Source organism: Oncorhynchus masou, chromosome 8 (assembly GCF_036934945.1).
Source record: "Oncorhynchus masou masou isolate Uvic2021 chromosome 8, UVic_Omas_1.1, whole genome shotgun sequence".
NCBI classification, from domain to species: Eukaryota; Metazoa; Chordata; class Actinopteri; order Salmoniformes; family Salmonidae; genus Oncorhynchus; species Oncorhynchus masou.
This window is the reverse complement of record NC_088219.1, coordinates 12,227,222-12,245,694: the sequence shown is the minus strand read 5'-3', so window position 1 is coordinate 12,245,694 and position 18,473 is coordinate 12,227,222. Positions and strand designations below refer to the sequence as shown.

The following is an 18,473-nucleotide window of genomic DNA, read 5'->3' as shown; positions in this document are numbered from 1 at the left end:
TATGAACTATCACAGTGGCCTCTGCAGTTTAGTGCCACCTGGGTCCCATCAGTTTAGTGGCTGTCCTCTGCATCTTTTCTACTGCGTGAGCGTTTGTGTTTTAAAGTCCCCTCTGAGGGTTATAAAAGCTCTGAGCTGGCGGTTTGGAACGAGGCCCCTGAGAGCCAAAGGTACTGAATCAGGGACAGGTACTGAGTCAGGGACAGAGGCTAGGCGCCCAGACTACTGCCAGACACACCGTAGACGTCGCGTGCCCTGCTCTGACCTTGTCTGGACCGGGGGTCCTTTTTCTGTCTGAGGGCAGACAGAACAGATGCAAGTGAGTTGTTTTTCAAATGAGGGTCCACAGTACTATATTAATTAATTTAGTTAAACATAACAATAGGGCAGCATTTCCCAAATTCCATTCTAGGGACCCCAAAAGGTCTTTGGCCGAGCACTATACAACTGATTCAAATAAACTCATCAAGCTTTGAATATTTCTAAAATCAACTGTAGTGCTAAGACAAAAAACTGAAAGTTCACCCCTTGGGGTCCCCAGGACCGACTTTGGGAAACTCTGGCATTGGGGATGTTCCTATGAGACGCAGGGTTCTAAAAACTTCAGGAAAAAAATAAGTCCTTCTGACATTTCCTCCTAAAACAAAAATAGGAAAATAAACACAGAACAAATTGAAAGCAGGTTAAAAGACCAAAACAAAGCTACATTGTAAATCAATGCACAGTGCCCTGGGCCTACCCGTCAGTGCCAGTGACCGTAAAGCAAACAATCCATTTTCTCAAAGGCCCATTTCATTAGAATTCAAAGACGTGTGCACTAGAAAACAAGCCAACAGTCAAGTCAACTAATCACAATGGGGAGCATCTGTTGGTCATTACAGTAGCTGAGTGTTGGCTGTGCCTCTACCAAGATACTGGTTCAAAGGCCCAAATGAGCATTGTCTGACAGCGCCTGCACTGATCTGTCTCGTATCTCGCAAAGGGTCATGGTATAGATCAAAAGAAGTCCGGCTTTAACGGCTGTCTAACATTAAAAACATTACCTAGGTGACCGTCTGCTGAACCCCATTTCTGCCCCATAAAAGTTTAAATGTATCTGTTTTAGTCGCCACATTTTACATTTGGCTAAGAACCGTTGTGCTTCAAAACGCCGTATTTCAAGTTTGTCAATGGACACTAAAGCTAGCATAAATTTGTCCAACATTAGTCCGCTAGCTGGGCCGGTCACTGAAAAGATTATGCTAACGAACCAGCGACTTACTTAGTGCTGCACACACAATGGGTGTGTTAGTGAATTTGTTCTGTGCATTCGTAAATTCAGAGAGTGTTGTTAGATTGTTCGTTTGTAAATTCAGAGTGTTTTGCTCTCGGGGGTTCAGAGCGCACACTGGACACTCCGGCCGAAGAGTAGGGTTGATCCGAGCGTTCTGACCTCACAACGGCAGTCAAGCACCCAAGCTAACTGGCTAATGTTGGTGACAACAATTTAACTATGCTTTTTTGCAGATATTTACTAACAGCGGCCATATTCAACAGGTGTGGAGCGTTCGTAAATTCATCAGTTATTCTGCGCTCCGGCACGCTCAGACGAGAGTGCTCTGAAATCGGAGTAGATAGCCAGAGTGAATTCACAAAGTAGAGCTAACTAGCTACAGTAAAACTAATAATAGCCAGAGCTTTTAATGACTTAAAAAGGCGCTTATTTGTGCCAGTCTTCGATTTGAGCCAGATGTCTATTTCCTAAATGCACACAGCTTTTGCTCATTTGCATAGTTAGTTAATGGTTTAATCCCAGCATTTTCATTTCCTGCACTAATGTGTTACCCTTTACACACAGTGTCACATTTCTTTTACCTTAGTATGCCGGATCTGTACTCACGAAGTTGGCAACTGTGTTTTGTGCTTGCCAGTTAGCTAGCAGTTCTCCACTATTAGCAGGCAATGGCTAGCAGTTTCTTATTGCCGATTAATTCATGACATGACTGAATTAAACATTAAACCCGGTAAACAATGTATGGTAACCTCAAACAATTTAGACGGCATTTTTTTCAAACATTTATATTTTTATTGAACAAGGCAAGTCACTTATGAACAAATTATTATTTACAATGACAGCCTACTGGGGAACAGTGGGTGTTAACTGCCTTGTTCAGGGGCAGAACGACAGATTTTTACCTTGTCAGCTCGGGAGTTTAACAGTATGTCAGAAAACTACACTGAAAAAAATATATTAACTCAACATGTAAAGTGTTGGTCCCATGTTTCATGAGCTGAAATAAAAAGATAGCATACATTTTCCAAGAACAAAGCAATCTTATTTCTCTCAAATGTTATGCACAAATTTGTCCACATCCCTGATAGTGCCAATTTATCATTTGCTAAGATAATCCATCCACCTGACAGGTGTAGCATATCAATAAGCTGATTAAACAGCATGATCATTACACAGGTGCACCTTGTGCTAGTGACAATAAAAGCCCACTCAAATGTGCAGTTGTGTCACACAATGCCACAGATGTCTCAAATTGAGGGAGTTTGCAATTGGCATCCTGACTGCAGGAATGTCCACCAGAGCAGTTGCCAGATAAAATAAATTACCACAAGTAACCATGTCAGCCCAAGACATGGCTTCTTCACCTGCGGTATCATCTGAGACCAGCTACCCGAACAGCTGATGACACCGCGGGTTTGCACAAACAAAGGATTTTTGCACAAACACAAACTGTCTCAGGGAAGCTCATCTGCCAGCTCTTCGTCCAAACCAGGGTCTTGACCTGACTGCTGCTCAGCGTTGTAACTGACTTCAGTGGGCAAAGGCTCACCAAAGTTGGCCACAAGCACATCGGAGAAGTGTGCTCTTCACAGATTAATCCCGGTGTCAACATTACCGGGCAGATAGTAGACAGCGTGTAGTTTGCTGATGTCAACGTTGTGATCAGAGTGCCCCATGGTGGAGGTGGGGTTATGGTATGGTCAAGTATAAGCTACGGACAACAAACACAATTGCATTTCATCTATGGCAATTTGAATGCACAGAGATACTATAACGAAATCCTGAGGACCAATCTGGTACCATTTATCCGCTGACATCACCTCCTGTTTCAGCATGATAATGCACGGCCCCATGTTGCAAGGATCTGAACACAATTCCTGGAAGTTGAAAATGTCCCAGTTCTTCCATGCCCTGCATACTTACTACACATGTTACCCATTGTGCATTTTTGGGATGCTCTGGATCGATATGTAAGACAGCGTGTTTCAGTTCCTGCCAATATCCAGCAACTTTGCACAGCCATTGAAAAGGAGTGGGACAACATTCCACTGGTCACAGTCAACAGACTGATCAACTCTATGCGAAGAAGATGTGTCATGCTGCATGAGGCAAATGGTGGTCACACTAGATACTGACTGCTTTCTGATATACACCCCTACCATTTTTTTTTTAAGGAATCTGTGAACAACAGATGCATGTCTGCATTCCCAGTCATGTGAAATCCATAGATTAGGACCTAATGAATTTATTTCAAATGACTGATTTGATTATATGAACTGTAACTCATTAAAATCTTTGAAATTGTTGCATGTTGCGTTTATATACAGTTGAAGTCGGAAGTTTACACATCTTAGCCAAATACATATAAACTCAGTTTTTGACAAATCCAAGTAAAAATTCCCTGTTTTAGGTCAGTTAGGATCCCCACTTTACTTTAAGAATGTGAAATGTACAAATAATAGTAGAGAGAATTATTTCTTTCAGCTATTATTTCTTTCATCACATCAGTGGGTCAGAAGTTTACATCAGAGGTCAACCGATTATGATTTTTCAACACCGATACCGATTATTGGATGACCAAAAAAGCCGATACCGATTAATCGGACGATTTTTTTTTAATTTTCATAATAATGACAATTACAACAATACTGAATTAACACTTATTTTAACTTAATATCATACATCAATAATGAAACATGTTGAATTGTTTAAATAATGCAAAAACAAAGTGTTGGAGAAGAAAGTAAAAGTGCAATATGTGCCATGTAAGAAAGCTAATGTTTAAGTTCCTTGCTCAGAACATGAGAACATATGAAAGCTGGTGGTTCCTTTTAACATGAGTCTTCAATATTCCCAGGTAAGAAGTTTTAGGTTGTAGTTATTATAGGAATTAAAGGACTATTTCCCTCTATACCATTTGTAGGCACTTTAGTATTGCCAGTGTAACAGTAAAGCTTCAGTCTCCTCCTCGCTCCTCCCTGGGATCGAACTAGGAACACATCGACAACAGCCACACTCAAAGCAGTGTTAACCATGCAGAACAAGGGGAATAACTACTCCAAGTCTCAGAGCGAGTGACGTTTAAAACGCTATTAGCGCGCACTCCGCTAACTAGCTAGCCATTTCACTTCGGTTACCCCAGCCTCATCTCGGGAGTTGATAGGCTTGAATTCATAAACAGCGCAGTGCTTGACACACAACGAAGAGCTGCTGGCAAAACGCACAAAATGCTGTTTGAATGAATTCTTACGAGCCGGCTCCTGCCTCCCACCGCTCAGTCAGATACTTGTATGCTCAGTGAGATTATATGCAATGCAGGACACGCTTGATAAACTAGTAATATCATCAACCATGTGTAGTTAACTAGTGATTATGATTGATTGTTTTTGATAAGATAAGTTTAATGCCAGCAAGCAACTTACCTTGGCTTACTGCATTCGCGTAACAGGCAGTCTCCTTGGGGAGTGCAACGAGAGGCAGGTGGTTATAGCGTTGGACAAGTGAACTGTAAGGTTGCAAGAATGGATCCCCCGAGCTGACAAGGTGAAAATCTGTCGTTCTGCCCCTGAACGAGGCAGTTAACCCACCGTTCCGAAGCAGTCATTGAAAATAAGAATGTGTTCTTAACTGACTTGCCTAGTTAAATAAAAGTGTGTAAAAAAAAAAAAATTAAATGTAACATTTTTTTATTTTAATTCGGCCAAATCGGTTCCAAAAATACCGACTTCCGATTGTTATAAAAATCGGCCATTCCAATTAAAATCGGTCGACCTCTATTTGGTAGCATTGCCATCAAATTGTTTAACTTGGGTCATGTTTCGGGTAGCCTTCCACAAGCTTGGGTGAATTTTGGCCCATTCCTCCTAACAGAGCTGATTTAACTGAGTCAGGTTTGTAGGCCTCCTTGTTTGTAGGCCTCCTTGCATTTCTCCAAAAAGTACGATGTTTGTCCCCATGTGAAGTTGCAAACCGTAGTCTGGATTTATGGCGTTTTGGAGAGGTGGCTTCTTCCTTGCTGAGAGGCCTTTCAGGTTATGTCAATATGGGGCGGCAGGGTAGCCTAGTGGTTAGAGCGTTGGACATTTCTCCAAAAGTAGCAACCAGGCCTCCACAGCAAAGCACCCCGCAACATGATGCTGCCACCCCGTACTTCATGGTATGGTGTACTGGTTGCAAGCCTCCCCTTTTTCCTCCAAAATAATGATTGTCATTATGGGCCGAAAGGTTGCAAGTTCAAATCCCCAAGCTTAGGGTACAAATCTGTCGTTCTGCCCCTGAACAGGCAGTTAAACCCACTGTTCCTAGGCCGTCATTGAAAATAAGAATTTGTTCTTAACTGACTTGCCTAGTTAAATAAAGGTAAAATATATATGCATATATTTTTATATATATATATATTTTTTTTTTTTTTTTAAATAATGTTTACTGTGGACAGATACTTTTGTACCTGTTTCCTCCAGCATCTTCACACGGTTCTTTGCTGTTGTTCTGGGATTGATGTGCCCTTTTCACACCATAGTATGTTCATCTCTAGGAGACAGAACACGTCTTCTTCCTGAGCGGTATGACGGCGGCGTGGTCCCATGGTGTTTATACTTGCGTACCATTGTACAGATGAACGTGGTACCTTCAGGCGTATGGACATTTTTCCCAAGGATGAACCAGACTTGGAGGTATTTTCTGAGGTCTTGGTTGATTTCTTTTGATTTTCCCATTATGGCAAGCAAAGAGGCACTGAGTTTTACAGGTAGGCCTTGAAATACATGCACAAGTACACCCCTCCAATTGACTCAAATGATGTCAATTAGCCGATCAGAAGCTTCTAAAGCCATGACATCATTTTCTGAAAATTCCAAGCAGTTTGAAGGCAGTCAACTTAGTGTATGTAAACTTCTGACCCACTGGAATTGTGATAGTGAAATTTGTCTGTCTGTCAATAATTGTTGGAAAAATTACTTGTGTCAGGCACAAGTCGATGTCCTAACCGACTTGACAAAACTATAGGTTGTTAACAAGAAATTTGTGGAGGTGTTGAAAAACGAGTTAATGACTACAAACTAATTGGTATGTAAACTTCCAACTTCAACTGTATTTTTGTTCAGTGTAGCGAGCTAACATTACAACAGTAAGCGAAGCAGATAATCAAGTTGAAGTCATTGCACTGGAGACTGACGTCCCAGCACATAATTTATGCAAGAGAAAGCCACCGCTTAGCTTTTCTTTTCTCACCACGGCAAACGATTAAATCACTGTCACATTTGTAAGAATTTTTCTAGTTATTCTGCCTATTTCATGGAGAGTCATACGAGAACGCAGTGATGATGTTTTCATTGTTGAATGGTAGATACTCGGGAGTATTCAAATACTTAATATATAAAACATCCACATCCTACAAGACAGATCGGTTGAGGGACGAGCGTTGCATAGGAGTAACGCCATCTGACGTAAGACGATGTCTCATGAGGTCTTAAATATGCATAATTTGACAAAAGGTCTGTCTGCCCTGACTGGCTAATCATTCTCCAGGTTGAAGCAGCCTTGTAGAATCAGGCAGTGTTGTGAGTTAGTCCCAGCACAGTAAATGGCTCTAAGAGATGCCTTTCTCACATATGAATTAATACATTCTGCCAAATACTTTCAATTATTCATGAAAGTTCATAATTCATTCTCCTCCACTTCTTCCCTAACGTACAGAAGGTGAAGAAAATGTAAACTTGTTGAAATACACAAAATGCCTATGAGCCAAATGCCATTTCTTTCAGTAATGCAGTACACATGAATAGTCAAAGATCTTACATGTGGTGTAGTACAACAAGTACTAGAACTTTGTATTTGTTCACAATGGACATCTCTTTGAGAACTAATAAACTCAAAGCAAATCCATATTGAGCAGCTCGACAGGTCAAGTACCGTGGGCAACGGCCCAGATGGGCAAGCTCCTCCGACTACTCTATATTAGTTCCTCATTTTGAAATAGTCAATCCATTTGCACTGGAAACCCAATATCGTATTTCCTGTATTCGATGTGATCCAATATCGGTGCGAACTTCGAACCCAAGTTTTGACAGAGGATATTTTGTGTTTAAATTAGCCAGATCAAGCCCCCAAGGTTAGAATGCCTGCTGAACAGGCTGCTACTAGCATACCACTGGCACACAACTCAAAACGGCAAGTGACAGGTACAGGCACTTCCACCTCTCACTTAAGCAATTATGTTAGCACAGCTGAAAACTGTTGTTCTGATTTAAAGAAGCAATTAAACTGACCTTCTATAGACTAGTTGAGTGTCTGGACCATCAGCATTTGTGGGTTCGATTACAGGCTCAAAATGTTTCTTCTGAAACTCATCAGTCTATTCTAGTTCCGAGAAATGAAGGCTACTCCACGTGAGAAATTGTCAAGAAACTGAAGATCTCATGCAATGATGCGTACTACTCCCTTCACAGAACAGTGCAAACTGGCTCTAACCAGAATATAAAGAGTGTGAGGCCCTGGTGCACAACTGAGCAAGAGGACAAGTACATTAGTGTCTAGTTTGAGAAACAGATGCCTCACAAGTCCTCAATTGGCAGCTTCAATAAATAGTACCCGCAAAACACCCGTCTCAACGTCAACAGTGATGCTGGCTTTCTAGGCAGAGTTGCAAAGTAAAAGCCATATCTCAGACTAGAAGGCCAGCATCCCGGAGTCGCCTCTTCACTGTTGAGACTGGCGTAAAAGCAACACTGTTGAGACTGGCGTAAAAGCAACACAGCTCATCACCCTGAACACACCATACCCACTGTCAAACATGGTGGTGGCAGCATCATGGTTTGGGCCTGCTTTTCTTCAGCAGGGACAGGGAAGATGGTTAAAATTGATGGGAAGATGGATGGAGCCAAATATAGGACCATTCTGGAAGAAAACCTGATGGAGTCTGCAAAAGACCTGAGACTGGGACGGAGATTTGTCTTCCAACAAGACAATGATCCAAAACATAAAGCAAAATCTACAATGGAATGGTTCAAAAATAAACATATCCAGGTGTTACAATGGCCAAGTCAAAGTCCAGACCTGAATCCAATCGAGAATCTGTGGAAAGAACTGAAAACTGCTGTTCACAAATGCTCTCCATCCAACCTCACTGAGCTCGAGCTGTTTTGCAAGGAGGAATGGGAAAAAATGTCAGTCTCTCGATGTGCAAAGCTGATAGAGACATACCCCAAGCGACTTACAGCTGTAATCGCAGCAAAAGGTGGCGCTACAAAGTATTAACTTAAGGGGGCTGAATAATTTTGCACGCCCAATTTTTCAGTGTTTGATTTGTTAAAAAAGTTTGAAATATCCAATAAATGTCGTTCCACTTCATGATTGTGTCCCACTTGTTGTTGATTCTTCACAAAAAAATACAGTTTTATATCTTTATGTTTGAAGCCTGAAATGTGGCAAAAGGTCACAAAGTTCAAGGGGGCCGAATACTTTCGCAAGGCACTGTATATATTTTTTTTAACCATTAACTATGTCTACTCTGTATTTCTGATCAAATTGATGTTATTGTAATGTACAAAAAAAATTGCTTTTCATTCAAAACAAGGACATTTCTAGGCGACCCCAAACTTTTGAATGGTAGTGTACAGTCCCTGAACAGGACGCTCATCAGGATAAAAGACAAGTTCTTACCCTTTTCCAAACGGTGGGGGGAGGGGGTTCTCTTCCTTAAAACAAAATCTCCAGCCACAGTGCGGTGGTACTCTCTCTTCTTAAAGAGCATCAGATATGAACAGGCTTCAGGTCAGGGTACCCTGGTGTATTTGGTGATATAGACTAATGTTCCTCACAGACACACCAGACAGGCACGCCTAGAAAAACACAGAAGAAGAAGACTACATTTATTAAATGAGATGTATGCATAATAACAACAACAAAAATAGGTCCTCTGTAGCTCAGTTGGTAGACTGAAACTTGTAATTCCAGAATAGTGTGTTCGATTTTTAGGAACACCCATACGTAAAAACTGTATGCAGGCATGACAGTACGTTGCTTTGGATCAAATCATCTGCTAAGTGGCATATTATATTAGAAGAGTCTGGAACATACAGAGCAACATTGGTTTAAGAGTAAAGCTCCATTGTAGATCATTATGAAACAGGGGGGGGTTTAGCCTACACACCACCAGTCATGCTAATAGCTTGTATCAGATTGAACAATGTCACTTTTATGAAAAATACTTATGAAGATGTCAAATTTACATTCAAAACCATTTAATGACACATTTGATTGTACTGTGATATTTTAACGTGATTGAAAATATTCACACTGTACAGCCAACTGTGAATCAACATTACAGCAACAAGCCTTAATTATGTAAACCCACTGGGGTTTAAGATAAAGGAAAGGGTACCACTTTAAGAAGAGCACTTACCAGATTACAATTGGGTCAACTCACTACTAAGCCCATCTCCTGTGGAATGTGCATACTAGTGCAGTATTGAGAATGAAAGCGTGATCGGGAATATAAAAAGACACGTCAAACGCCCTTATTCATCATCTTGATAAATACACATTACCTGACCGAGTACTATTCAAAAATCAGTCTAACTTCAACCAGTTGTGTGCTGGCCAGCTCACTGTTGGTAGAGCTCGTGGTGGCAATACTGAGGAACATACAGCTACCTCCCAGAGGGAGGGAGGGATTGATCGACACACACAGACACACCTTTCCTAAACTACATGCTTCCTTTGTGGTAATAGTGAGCCCACGTCTTTTCATATGTGCTATATGATTTAGGTTCTCATAGAACTAAGTAGTCCTCTCGAGGAATCCTCAAAAGAACTAAGTAGTTTGATGTGTCTGACCATTGTTTGAATCTGCTCCCCATATTTCCCATTCAGAGAGAACAAATCCTCAGTCTAGTCTATCTGGAAAGGAAATGCTCAACATTTTCAGAGGGATTTTTGTTTTCTCCCTGGGTTGTCGTGGGAAGAATGTGGAGGAGGAACCATTGGAGGAGGAACCATTCTCATTTCTGTACTGTTAACTGGTCAATCCTTCTGACAGTGGTTTGTGTTCAAGGCCGGTGGTGTTTTGGATTGCTGTTGATTTGCAAACATCATTTTGAAAAATCTGATGGCTGTAAGCGGCAGCCTATATTTGTAGGGATAGAGAGAATTTGGGATAGTAGTCATATTTTTTGGGGGGGCCCAGAATGTATACTCCTCATATTCTGAAACCAAGGCCAAAACAATCATACTATTTTACTGACTGTTGACAGATTATGTCAGAGCTCACAGCTGATGCTAATGGTTTTGTTATTGTTGGCAGTTTGAGCCTGTCCCCTTCTCTCACCTACAAAGGGTTACGATACTCTAAAAATGATGGATGCCAACCCCAAATAATGGGGTTCTAGCCCTGAACAGCTGAAATAACCCTCCCAATTCCAAAAGCTACCCGTATCCCCCTCTCTCTCCCACAATGGAATAAGCATTTTTTATTTATTTTTTAATCTTCTGTGCCCACTGTCCGGGCTGACATGTGATGTGCAACGTAAAGTTGTCACCGTAAGGAGGCATGCTGGCTAGTTGTCAGCAGGTCAGGTAGAGAAGATCTTGTGGTCTCAGGAAACTGCCAGCAAGTGACTTGATATGGACATGGGGAGACAATTGAATTTCCTTGATTCCGCAAGTTTCTCTCTCTTCACCTTCCCAAAACCCATTGGATGAGAAGAAAGGTCCCTCCCCTCTGACCTTCTCATTCAATGGGTTTTGGGAAGGTGAAGAGAGAAACTTGAGGAATCAAGGAAATGCAAATGAGATTCTCCCATAGACATACTGACCCCTGACAGACCTTCTCACTGAGACAACAGTGCTCATTGGCAAAATCTCTTCTGTTATTCCAACCAGGACTGGGGTTGTGATGGATGTTATCAATGTGGCTTTATAAATATATATAAAATCAAAGAAAGCGAGAGAGTCATATTGACAGACACGGCAGGACAATACGCCCCGCATGACAATTCCAGACATGAAAAGCCTATACAATATGCATGCATAGAAATGCAATCACATTTGTGGAAGGAATGAAGGTAGAAGGAATCATAATTCAATGGGCTACTCATTTAATTTTCCTCCCTCGCTTTTTTCTCACACACACACACACAGATCTTTGCAAAAGAGATCATCCTAAACCAGATTAAATAAATGCATTTAAGAGCAGCAGGAATTGGAGAAAGAATTTCACAGCTCTGTGGAACTGCCAAGGAGCATATCGCCCAGAGAATCCATCCATGCTAATGTACTTAGCTATCTATGTGGTGCTCAGTGAGGCAGCACGTGACTTGACAAAATTATTTTATATTCTGTTTATATCTAGAGATGGTGTAAATTCCTCTATATTAAGTGTGTACATTTAGGCTATTGCTAGCATCACCACTTCACCGAGTCAAATCCGGGTATGTGAAAATGTACTTTGCAAATAAAGCTTATTCTGAGAGCCACCCAAAGGTTTGGTCTCAGGATCAGCCCCAACACTTAACTGGCTGCTCCTCAAACATGCTCTGAACTCATCTCACATGCCAGTCCTCAACGCACACAAAGGTCATTTTCACACAGTTCTGAGCTAAAGCTCGAATTAGGGTTTGATTATTTGTTTCTCCATTTGGTCCGGATCGTTTTACATTCCATACATACATAGTAAAACTGAATTGGCTTCATATTTCGCAAACAAAGCACCCTTCACTCATGCTGTCAAACACCCTTGTAAAACTGACTTTCCTACCAATCCTCGACTTCGGCAATGTCATTTACAAAATAGCCTCCAACACTCAGCTAGATAGCTCAGCTAACACTTCAGCTAGATGGATGCAGTCTATCACAGTGCCATCCGTTTTGTCACCAAAGCCCCTTATACTACCCACCACCGCAACATGTATGCTCTCGTTGGCTGGCCCTCGCTTCATGTCCGTTGCCAAACCCACTGGCTCCAGGTCATCGCTAGGTAAAGCCCCGCCTTATCTCAGCTCACTGGTCACCATAGCAGCACCCACCCGCAGCACGCCCTCCAGCAGGCATATTTCACTGGTCACCACCAAAGTCAGTTCCTCCTTCGGCCGCCTTTCCTTCCAGTTCTCCATTGCCAATGACTGGAACAAACTGCAAAAAAAAAAATCACTGAAGCTGGAGACTCATATCTCCCTCACTAACTTTAAGCACCAGCTGTCAGAGCAACTCACAGATCACTGCACCTGTACATAGCCAATCTGTAAATAGCCCATCCAACTACCTCATCACCATATTGTTATTTATTTTGCACACCAGTATCGCTACTTGCACACTCAACTTCTGCATAACTATCACACCAGTGTTTAATTTGCCATATTGTAATAATTGCACCACTATGGCCTGTTTATTGCCTCACCCCCCTTATCCTACCTCATTTGCACACACTGTATATAGACTTTATTGTATTATTGACTATGTTGTTTATTCCATGTGTAACTCTGTTGTTGTTTGTGTCGCACTGCTTTGCTTTATCTTGGCCAGGTCGCAGTTGTAAATGAGAACTTGTTGTCAACTAGCCTACCTGGTTAAATAAAAGTGAGATTTTTTTAAATAATAATCCCAAATGCCAAAAATTGTTCATGTTAAAACTTCTTGGTGGGGGAGGGGGGGGGCAGTATTGAGTAGCTTGGATGAATAAGGTGCCCAGAGTAAACTGCGTGCTACTCGGCCGTAAAAGCTAGAATATGCATATAATTAGTATATTTGGATAGAAAACACTGAAGTTCCTAAAACTGTTTGAATGATGTCTGTGAGTATAACAGAACTCATATGGCAGGCGAAAACCTGAGAAAAATCCAACCAGGAAGTGGGAAATCTGAGGTTTGTAGTTTTTCAACTCATTGCCATTCCAATAGTGTCTGTGGGACCATTTTGCACTTCCTAAAGCTTCCACGAGATGTCAACAGTCTTTAGAACCTTGTTTGATGCGTCTACTGTGAAGGGGGGCCGAATAAGAGGGGATTAAGCTAGGTGTCTGGCAGATTGCCATGAGCTCATGACGCGCGGTCATGTGAAAGTTAGCTTGCGTTCCATTGCTTTTCTACAGACAAAATAATTCTCGGGTTGGATCATTATTGAAGATTTATGATAAAAACATCCTAAAGATTGATTCTATACTTTGTTTGACATGTTTCTACGACCTGTAATATAACGTTTTGGACTTTTCATCCGACCTTTCGGCTGGACTTTGGATTTGGTTACCAAACGCCCTAACAAAAGGAGGTATTTGGACATAAATTATGAACTTTATCGAACAAGTCAAACCTTTATTGTGGAACTGGGATTCCTGGGAGTGCATTCTGATGAAGATCATCAAAGATAAGTGAATATTTATAATGCTATTTTTGACTGTTATCCGCCATGTTGTGGAGTTCTCTCTTTGGCTGTTTTAGTCTCTGAGCGCCGAACTCAGATTATTGCATGATATGCTTTTTCCATAAGGTTTTTGAAATCTGACACAGTGGTTGCATTAAGGAGAAGTGTATCTAAAGTTCCATGTATAATAGCTGTATCTTTTATCAATGTTTATTATGAGTATTTCTATAAATTGATGTGGCTCTCTGCAAAATCACTGCATGTTTTGGAACTACTGAACATAACACGCCAATGTAAAATAAGATTTTTGGATATAAATATGCACTTTATTGAACAAAACATACATGTATTGTGTAACATGAAGTCCTATGAGTGTCATCTGATGAAGATCAAAGGTTAGTGATTCATTTGATCAATATTTCTGCTTTTTGTGACTCCTATCTTTGGCTGGAAAAAATGGCTGTGTTTTTCTGTGACTTGGTGGTGACCTAACAATCATTTGTGGTGCTTTCACTGTAAAGCCCTTCTGAAATCAGACACTGTGGCTGGATTAACGAGAATTGTATCTTTAAAATGGTGTAAAAAACTTGTATGCTTGAGGAATTTTAATTATGAGATTGTTGTTGTTTTGAATTTGGCGCCCTGCACTTTACTGGCTGTTGGCGAGGTGGGATGCTACCGTCACAGAAATATCCCAGAGGTTAAATCCATCTATGATTATAAAGAAACACAACTTGTGTCATCTTCATTACTTTCGATTTGCCCTTCCAACAACATATGTGAGGAAACAGCGCAATACCTGCTTTAAGTGCTAGTGAAGTCTATATTCAATAGCCTATATCCCCAGTACAGCCCCCATCTCCCCTAATCTGCATCAGATGTGCTCAGAAATGTGCTGCTGTCAAAACCATTAATACTGTGCAATTCTGGTTCTTCTCCTTTGTTTGATCCTGAATACTTTCTGACTTGCAGCAAACCACACCACTGTACGAATTGGTACAAATTGAATCTGACCAAGACAACCATTTAATAAACCACATGTGTAAAGTGAACACACTACCTCAGTCCAAACAAACCAAGCGGGCTAACACACCAGAGTTCAGAAAAAACGTTCCAAACCCCTTAGTGTTTTCCACAGAACTCAATGAGACATGGCAATAATTTTGTGACCATAACAACAGATGATGAAGAACGCAAAGCTGAGTGAAGGACACATTATAATTGTGCTATGACTACCATTGCAAAATGAAAGTCATTTATCTTTGTTGTCTTTTTCTATAGCCTCTTTGATCGTTATGCGATTACATTGTGGTTTCTGTAACTTCCCCACAAACACAATCATTTTATTTTGATAATGACCATCTTTTTTTAGTCATGGCAAAGCATTAGCCTAATTCTGTCCCGATATAACAAAACGTCTTTGTGGAAAAAACAAATTCATTAAATGCAATCTTTTCAGCAAAAGCTTAATAAAGAGCACAGTTTTGAGCCGCGGCCGCTTCTATCCTTTAGGAGCTTTTAATGCTGATAGAACTGGGAACATGGAGGATGAGCCAGGTAGTTTCCAGTCTTTCACTCTGATCATCTTCACATACATACACTACCTGTCAAAAGGTTTTAGAACACATACTCATTCAAGGGTTTCTTTATTTTTACTATTTTCTACATTATAGAATATTAGTGAAGACATCAAAACTATGAAATAACCCATATGCAATCATGTAGTAACCAAAAAAAAAAAAAAAAAAAGTGTTTAACAAATCAAAATGTATTTTCTATTTGAGATTCTTCAAACAGCCACCCTTTGCCTTGATGTCAGCTTTGCATTCTCTCAACCAGCTTCACCTGGAATGCTTTTCCAACAGTCTTGAAGGAGTTCCCACATATGCTGAGCACTTGTTGGTTGCTTTTCCTTCGCTCTGTGGTCCGACTCATCCCAAACCATCTCAATTTGGTTAAGGTTGGGTGATTTTGGAGGCCAGGTCATCTGATGCAGCACTGCATGACTCGCCTTCTTGTTGAAATTGTCCTTACACAGCCTGGAGGGTGTGTTTTGGGTCATCCTGTTGAAAAACAAATGATAGTACCACTAAGCGCAAACCAGATGGGATGGCGCATCGCTGCAGAATGCTGTGGTAGCCATGCTGTTTAACTGTGCCTTGAAATCCACAAATTAACTTTTAACAAGGCACACCTGTTAATTGAAATGCATTCCAGGTGACTTAACTCATGAAGCTGGTTGAGAGAATGCCAAGTGTGAAACGCTGTCAAGGCATAGGGTGGCTACTTTGAAGAATCTCAAATATAAAAATGTGTTAGGTCTAGAGGTCGACCGATTACGATTTTTCACCGCCAATACCGATTATTGGAGGACCAAATAAGCCGATACCGATTAATTGGCCATTTAAAAAAAAATGTATTTGTAATAATGACAATTACAACTATACTGAATGAACACTTATTTAAACGTAATATAATACATGAATAAAATCAATTTAGCCTCAAGTAAATAATGAAACATGTTGAATTTGATTTAAATAATGCAAAAACAAAGTGCTGGAGAAGAAAGTAAAAGTTTAATGTGTGCCATGTAAGAAAGCTAAAGTTTCAGTTCCTTGCTCAGAACATGAGAACATATGAAACCTGGTGGTTCCTTTTAACATGAGTCTTCAATATTCCCAGGTAAGAAGTTTTAGTTTGTAGTTATTATAGGAATTATAGGACTATTTCCCTCTATACCATTTGTATTTCATTAACCTTTGACTATAGGATGTTCTTAAAGGCACTTTAGTATTGCCAGTGTAACAGTATAGCTTCCGTCCCTCTCCTCGCTCCTCCCTGGGCTCGAACCAGCAACACAACGACAACAGCCACCATCGAAGCAGTGTTACCAATGCAGAGCAAGGGGAACAACTACTATAAGGCTCAGAGCGGGTGAAGTTTGACACGCAATTAGCGCGCTAACTAGCTAGCCATTTCACTTCGGTTACACCAGCCTCATCTCGGGAGTTGATAGGCTTGAAGTCATAAACAGTGTAATGCTTGACGCACAATGAAGAGCTGCTGGCAAACGCACAAAAGTGCTGTTTGAATGAATGTTTACGTGCCTGGTTCTGCCTACCACCTTTCAGTCAGATACTTAGATACTTGTATGCTCAGTCAGATTATATGCAATGCAGGACACGCTAGATAATATCTAGTAATATTGTCAACCATGTGTAGTTAACTAGTGATTATGAATGATTGTTTTTTTATGAGATAAGTTTAATGCTAGCTAGCAACTTACCTTGCTTACTGCATTCGCATAACAGGCAGTCTCCTTGGGGAGTGCAACGAGAGAGAGGCAGGTCATTATAGCGTTGGACAAGTGAACTGTAAGGTTGCAAGATTGGATCCCCCGAGCTAACAAGGTCTGTCGTTCTGCCCCAGAACAAGGCAGTTAACCCACCGTTCCTAGGCCATCATTGAAAATAAGAATGTGTTCTTAACTGACTTGCCTTGTTAAATAAAAAGGTAAATAAAAAAATAAAAATTAAGTTTGAAAACTTGAAAATCGGCCCCGATTAATCGGCCGACCTCTAGTTAGGTCATAGTTTTGTTGATGTCTTCACTATTATTTTACAATGTAGAAAATAGCAAAAATAAAGAAAAACCCTGGACTGAGTAGGAGTCCAAACCTTTGACTGGTACTGTATAATCACCAACTCCATAGTGTCAGCCTGGAAGTTGTAATTACACATGGACGTTAAAGCTTAATCCCTAGACACACCAAAATAAAATAACCACTGCATTTTCCCTCAGAAAAAAAACTAATGGATAAAAGAGAACCTCTACTGGCAACTTCACCAAAACAGTTTAAAACAGCTAGTTACCATATATATTTTTTTATTTTATTTAACTAGGCAAGTCAGTTAAGAACAAATTCTTATTTTACAAAATTCCTATTTGACTGCCTACCCTGGGACAAACCCTCCCCTAACCCCGACGACGCTAGGCCAATTGTGCACCGCCCTATGGGACTCCAGATCACGGCCGGTATAAAACAGCTAGTTACCATATAAATAAATAAAAAACAGTATAAAAATATTACATGAAGCAGAAACACCTTAGGGCTCCTCTAAAACAACATTACCTACATTCCTGTGCTGTGGGAATGAAGGCTTTTAGTTAAAGAGAACATTTTAGCGCTCGCTTCTCCTGAATAGGTCAAGACTGAGGCAGCAGCTGAGGTAAAAGCGACCTAGATCAAGAACTAACACATGGATGAAGCGGATTCTGGAAGGGAGGTTAGATGCATGTATGATGAGTTCACTGACAACTGGCCTAGATGCTCAAGATTAAAGAGCCAAGCTTACAGGAGTACAGCTCATCGTTTACATTCAAGTCCCCGAACAACAAGCTCTAAGCAAGGCAATCTGTGTGTGTTCCTCTGAGCCAAAGGGCCATGTCCTAGTACAATCTCAGAAAATGTAGATGACCTTCAACAGCTCAGAGTTGCTCAAAAACAGTGTCCTATAAATGAGAGATTGATTGCAGCTCACATTTAGTGCCCCATGCCATGTCGGCTGAACAGAATATAGGCTTTGCCACAGCCTATTGCACAGTTCTCACAGAACCTTGATCGGCCGTTATCTCACAACAGAGCTAGCCTGCCTTAACATATGTATCATATTGTAAGTAGTAAGTAATGCAATGTTCACTCTGATTGTATTCCTAAGTAAACATTAAAACAACATCCCAGAAAGCAGCCTCATGTGTTTGTGCCTGATAAGTGGAGCTAGTTTCCCACCTGAGGGGCCCTGAGGCAAATGAAGAAAATACATTTTTCCTTCCTTCCAGGTTGCACATT

The 18,473-nt window shown here is 40.8% G+C and overlaps 1 protein-coding gene across 3 annotated transcripts in view; it reads right to left on the bottom strand.

Annotated features, from left to right (window-relative positions):
- LOC135544096 (bifunctional heparan sulfate N-deacetylase/N-sulfotransferase 1-like) overlaps positions 1–18,473 on the bottom strand; it is a 134,502-nt gene that overhangs the window by 94,036 nt on the left and 21,993 nt on the right. For 2 of the 3 annotated variants that reach the window (XM_064971474.1, XM_064971475.1), the window contains exon 2: positions 8,933–9,111. The exons of the other annotated variant lie outside the window; for it this stretch is intronic. The gene's annotated coding sequence lies outside the window, so the exon portion shown is untranslated. The remainder of the gene's footprint in view (positions 1–8,932; positions 9,112–18,473) is intronic. 3 annotated transcript variants of the gene reach the window in all.